General features: G+C 30.6%; 1 long non-coding RNA gene across 1 annotated transcript; it reads right to left on the bottom strand.

The window, feature by feature from the left end:
• Positions 1-313: 313 nt before the first annotated feature.
• On the bottom strand, positions 314-2,938 carry LOC143052213 (uncharacterized). Its single transcript, XR_012971038.1, has 2 exons — positions 2,699-2,938; positions 314-724 (listed from the first exon to the last, which is right to left on the bottom strand). It is a non-coding gene; the product is annotated as an uncharacterized LOC143052213 (long non-coding RNA).
• Between the last annotated feature and the right edge of the window lie 3,532 nt (positions 2,939-6,470).

Here is a 6,470-nt window from a genome sequence, read left to right as displayed (position 1 = left end):
TTAAAACTGTGATTAAATTTCAAATATTTCCTACTCATTCATGCACATATAATTAAGATAAAAATATGTGCCAATGAGACAACAAACCATCAAAGGTCTAACCTTATTGAAAACGATGCAAATTTATTAAAAAAAAAAGAAATTTATTAGCCATGAACCCATAGTAATTAAAAATATATACAACGTTTCAGAAAGGCAAATGATAACAAGAGAACATTACATGTCGAAATTAATATGTAACTAATTTATTTCAAAGGAACTGCTGTGTCATTAATGTTTAAAAATTTATCAGATATATGATTAGACAAACACATTCCATAAAAATATGCATTTATTCTAATTATCTTCCATTAATTATTCTACATAATAATAGAAAATATGACAAATATTTTGATAGAGTTATGTATCTTCTTTTCTTTCGTCGTGCTTGACTCGTTCGTCGCCATTTTTTTTATAATAATTTTGGTTCTTTAGAAATTGCTTCATACAAGTGAAAACATAATCGTGTATTCTACCCTTGATGTTGTTCTTCAATCAAAATAGATATGTCATTACGGGCGTCATTACCAGCTCTATGTTCCACTACGAAATGGCGGTCTTTCAGTCTGGCATTTTAGGTCTATCATCTCCAAAAATCTTATCCTGGATGGCACTATGATTTGAGATTATCTAAGTTCCTCAAAATTATCATTATTAACATCATTCTTGGTTACTATTGGAATCACTGTAAACAAAAATCAGAATCTTGTTAGATAAAGCATACGTGTTTTGCTATGAATATCAATTATATGATCAAGTTTGCAAAAGTATAAATTATTCAAAATACTAAGGATTATCTTATCCCAGGCATAAATTACCTAGCCGTATTTTGAATTTCTGGTTCTCTATGCAAAATAAAATCAGAATCTACTTAGATTAAGCATACGTATTTTGCTAGCTTGTTCTCTGATATCTTTTGCCAAGTAGACAGCAACAAAAATAGAGATGTTATAGACATTTGTCACCTATACCCTTGTGTTTTGATTCTTTTAAAATGGAATTATAACATACCAACGAAATTAAAGCATTGTCTTTTGCTGTAATTTAATCCAAAGCTGTACATGAGCATAAGATAGTGAGTGCAAAATATACAACAAAAGTACTGTTTATCTATGTAATTAACACAGTGCAAAATATACAACAAAAGTACTGCTTATCTATGTAATTAACACAGAACTACTTACACAGATTAAACACTCTGATAAATGGTCTTAATATGCATCCAACTATTTCTAACAACAAGAACGCAACAATAGCAAGGAAATATCCCAGTATAACAATATAACCCATCTTGATCATTTATGAACTCAACTATCTATATTCAAATTTTTATAAACATTGCCTTTTATTTATAATCACTTTCCTATTGTAAAGCTAATTTTCGCTAAGTTGATACACTTTTGTAAATATATGCAGCGGACATTTACAATATAATCCGAATTATAGGTCATTATTCTCTGTGTCAATTTATATCGAACAGAACCCGTCGAATACGTGTCATCGTTCAGAAATATTAAAAGATCGACCAAAAATTAAGAACAATGAATTGTTGTATTTTTTTGGGTGAATATATTCTCCGAATTTTAGTATCTTACATCGATTTCTGAGTTTTGAAAATATGCAATAAAGTTATGATACCTATCATGCAAATTAAAAGCTATCAAATCAAATAGTATGGTTAGAATAATTTTGCTGAATTGTATAATGGTATATTATTCTTTGAAATGCTAACTTCTGACATTGTCCACTACACAAATTTACACATTTGTTTTCATGAATGGAAAACTGATATAAAATTTCATATTAAACTTCACAAGGGCAATAACTCCACAATGTTTTTAAAACTTTTTCATAATTATAATGATAAATGCATTTTTACAAATAATATATATTTCAAAGATGCATAACTCCTACAAAAAAGAGGATAAGCTCTCATTTTTGAACTTGTCGAACATGGATTTAAATTTTATAAAAGTAGCAATAATTTACTAGTGAGAGCAGTTACAAGACAAGACAAATACCTGGATTTTCTATGTGCCAGTTGTGTGGGAATAATACTATTTTTTCATCAACAACCCAATTCATTCTCATACCCACAATGGTCAGGTGGAAATTCAGAGTACATACTCAATGTTGTTTATATAAAACATTCACAATACTAGAATTGTTGTGATGAATCGATATATGCATATGCTTATTTCCAAACAACGACGCCCAAGGAAGAATAGACACAGCGAATCCCATACATTGTTGTTTTATCCTTCATCAATCTTTTAAAATGTCTAATACCAAGGCAAAATAATTTCTAAAAGGGCGCAGTAGTATTTTTTTTTAGTTTTAAAGTCAAACAATTTGTATTGCAGAAAGAAGAGAAAACTTAAAGATCCAAAAATAAAAGTACAAAGCCGGCAGTGCTGGTATAATTAGGATAGTCACTTTAAGGAGCATTAACTGATAGTATTGACTACTGGAAAATGAAACGGAATCTCGTCGAATACATACCACTCCCATCCGAAAGTGTTGTGATTATTTCACTAAAATCAAAAGTGGTGCAGTTTATAAAACTTCTGAATTTCGAACAAATATTCCATCGATATTGTCATATTAATATAATAAAATGAAAACACTTCTAAAAAGATATATTAAAGGTTGAACTCACCTGAGTGGGAAGTGCGAACAAAATTTAATCCGACAATAAATAACATGTACATGACAATCATCAACAATATCGGACTTTTGGGATCCAAATCTGTCCCTAATGTTTTCAGTATATCATACATGATGGCTATATAACAGGATAATGATTATCAGTAACTTAAATGATACTGAAGTGGTTCATTAACTAACGGAAGTAATGTTGTACTTATATAGTCATTGATAAAATAATACTGTTATACAGATTAAAGAAAATACAAAAAGGGAAATGTGTCATTAAAAACTTAAAACAACTATGTCTAAGTTCAACAACTATCAAACCGTCAGTTACTATCTGCTTTGGAGCACAAACAGTTGTATGTTTAGCAAAGATGCCAAGACGTTCTTTTGTTATCATGTAAACTTAGAAGAAAACTCATCAATACCGTCAAAATGAAATATGAGTATAAATCATCACACCCAGGGGATTTAACATTTGCACAAACCAATGTTCATTGCACAAAACAGACAAAATAAATAGTCAAATTATTCATAGAAAATATGTACCAATTTTATAGGTTGGAAACCTTTTCTGAGAAGCTACTGTCAACCTAAGAAACAATACCAAAAATAACAAAAACTTTATATAAAATTGAAACAACATGATATAAATTTCATGCGTCGAAGCGCCTGTCTAGACTGACCTTCATCAGGAATACTTTAAAAGAATGATTTGAACTGTATTAGTTTCCTGGTGTTAGAAATATTGATAAACTATTTTCGGTCAAACATTTGGACCTGTGATGGAAATGTGCCATCGTTAGGCGTTATGTTTAAATACGAAGCAAGTTCATCTTTTTGGAGAGGTGACGATAAAGAGGCACTCGCTACGAGATTTACCAAAAGAATTAAAATATTTTAAATCATTAAAGAAAGCAAAAAAGTAAACTAATAATTCGCTTTAAACAACCAGTATGGTTCAATTTAACCAAAATCGGTCAAGAAACACTGTCTAGACAAAACTTCACATAGAACGATGATAAAAATTATCAAACCAATGCCTTGTAGATTGTCTGTTTTAGACATTTAGTATAATTTTGATACACGTTTTAGTATTATATATCGGTAAATCAAATATGAGAATTTGAGTTAAATCGGTAAATATAAATTTGACAGCTAATGCCATTTGAAATCTCAGCCCATTGTATATTTCTAGCAATTACTTTGGAAACGAACGTTCCGTTTGAGATTAAGGACAGGCGTTCCCTAGAGGCAGTCAGACGAAACCGACGACTTTGTAGAAAGAACACTGCTTATTGATAAACCGGTAGTATGTTCTTTTTCTTCAAATGCATAAAATAAAACACATGCATTCACAAATCGAAGTTGGATAATTATTTCATTAATCGAGCAATCGGTCAAGATCGTTGGAATTAAAAAGACATGAAACACAACAGAAAATGTGATTAAGAATTACAGTTTTTACGTACAGAAAAGTTAGATCACAAAAATACTCCGGAAAATTCAAAACTGAAAGTCCCCAATCAAATGGCAAAATCAAATGCACAAACACATCAAAGAAATGGACAGCAACTGTCATATTCCTCACTTGGTACAGGCGTTTTCTTATGTAGAAAATAGTGGATTTAACCTGGTTTTATAGCGCTAAAACTCTCACTTGTTTGACAGTTGCATCAAATTCCATTATATTGTCCAAGAGAGGGTTGAAGTCTAACCACTAGTATTTCACAGCCAAGTAAGTATAAACCCGTTAATTTAACTTATTGCTTAAATAGTATTATGTTGACAGAATAAGCATACGCATATGGTCATGATCACATGCATATGTTCCATATTCTCATACGGTCTGAAACACGTATAAATAATATGCATATAAGTATGTTATATATTTTGTTTATTTGATTAATACATTAGTGAAAGAAAAACCAGATTTACACAATTATTTTTTTTAACGTTTGACAACTTGACAAAAATGATACTCAAATGATAACACTTATAAGAATTCAGTGTTGGTATATTAAGGATAAGTAAGGAAAGTATTGCAGAAATCACAAAACCACCTTTAACAGAACAAAGAATATTAGGAAACAAACAAAACATATACTTAATATTATAAAATGTACAGAAGACGGCAGTGAACTTGCGATTAGAAACATGCTTTGTCAATTAAATACATTAAAGTTACATTTATACTAGTATCTTTTCAATTTTAGGTGTAAATTATAAATTTAAGAACATATATCATTTCTGATGTTCTGATGAAGAAATCGCATCTGCTACAGACATAGAAAAAACACTGGATGAACGATAGAGTGTATCGGGATGTTATATTTAAAGGGTTTAGGAAACTGGCGAAACAAATGCTATATTTCGTCTCAGAAAAACTAAAAGCTCGGAGCATCCGTAATCTGATATTTATCTGACGCCCTGAACCATTCACATTTAGAGTTGAATAATAGTTGGTTCATTTGTAGTCATCATCACTTGTTATCATTTTATATAACATAGAGTTATCTTTCTTAGTGTGTTAGCTTTGTAAAAAATCGTATTACACTCATACAGTTAATTAATTAATATTATCGTAATTTATTCCAAAATAAGAAATAATAGCATTATATTGATACAAAGCATAACGATTAAAATAAGTATTTTATATATAAAAAGGAGATTTAGTGTGATTGCAAATAAGACAACTCACAACAAGAGACCAAACGAAACAGAAATTAACACCGTACGGCCTTCAACGAGCTAAGCCCCTAACGCATAGTCAGCTATACAAGGCCACGAAAAGACAAATGTAATAGAATTAAAACGAGAAAACAAACAGTCTAATTTATGTACAAAAAATGAAAAAAAAAATATGTAACACATCAACCAACGACAACCACTGAATTACAAACTCCTGACTTAGGACAGGCACATACAGGTTAGACATGTTGGCGGATCCCAACCCTCCCCACACCTGGGACAGTGGTGTAACAGTACAACATAAGAACGAACTATAGCAAATCAGTTGAAAAAGGCGTAACTCATCAGATGGATACTAATAGAAATACATCTACCAAAAACACAGAGTGGATGTTCCCATGCGAAGTTGATCTTAGATGCATTTGGCTATCATTTAGGTCCTTTTTGGTTACATAGCTTTTCATCTTGAGCTTTGACCGTTCCTATTAAAGGTAAATCCAGAAAACTGCTTCCGACGCATGAAATTTAATTTAATGTTTTTTTTCTCTCTATTTTTTGGTAGCATACTTATAAACGATTTCTAATATACTACAACACTTAATAGACGGAAAATCATTTGAGAAGAATCGCTTAATTTTAAATTGTTGATAGTCATACAGCAGAATAGAATAATTTATAAATGAACGAACTCTTCAATCGAAGTTTGAATTTTCAATTACTAGAACTTTTATGAATTCAATATTTATGAATACTATATTTTTTCCAATAAACAATGTCATAGGACGATGTTGGTATTCATGTTCCAACTTCATCTACTAGTAATTTGTTTCCCGCTTTAATGTATTACTCCCAGTTTCTTTTAATAAGATATAGAATCAGTATCCTGTATATCACCATTTTTAGGTAACACAGTCTTACCTTTCGTAGCGTATGAATATGGTTAAAATTAAAGAACTAGAAGATGGTTATCCCGTTTCGAGCAAGTGAAACATCTGTATGTGTTGAGGGCTTGCGTCTAATATAAGTTTACTTCACATGAATTTTAAGTTTTGAATAACACAAGATAGAGAGATATTGTCATCCTGGAT

Source organism: Mytilus galloprovincialis, chromosome 1 (genome assembly GCF_965363235.1).
Source record: "Mytilus galloprovincialis chromosome 1, xbMytGall1.hap1.1, whole genome shotgun sequence".
NCBI classification, from domain to species: Eukaryota; Metazoa; Mollusca; class Bivalvia; order Mytilida; family Mytilidae; genus Mytilus; species Mytilus galloprovincialis.
This window is presented reverse-complemented; position numbering and strand designations above follow the sequence as displayed.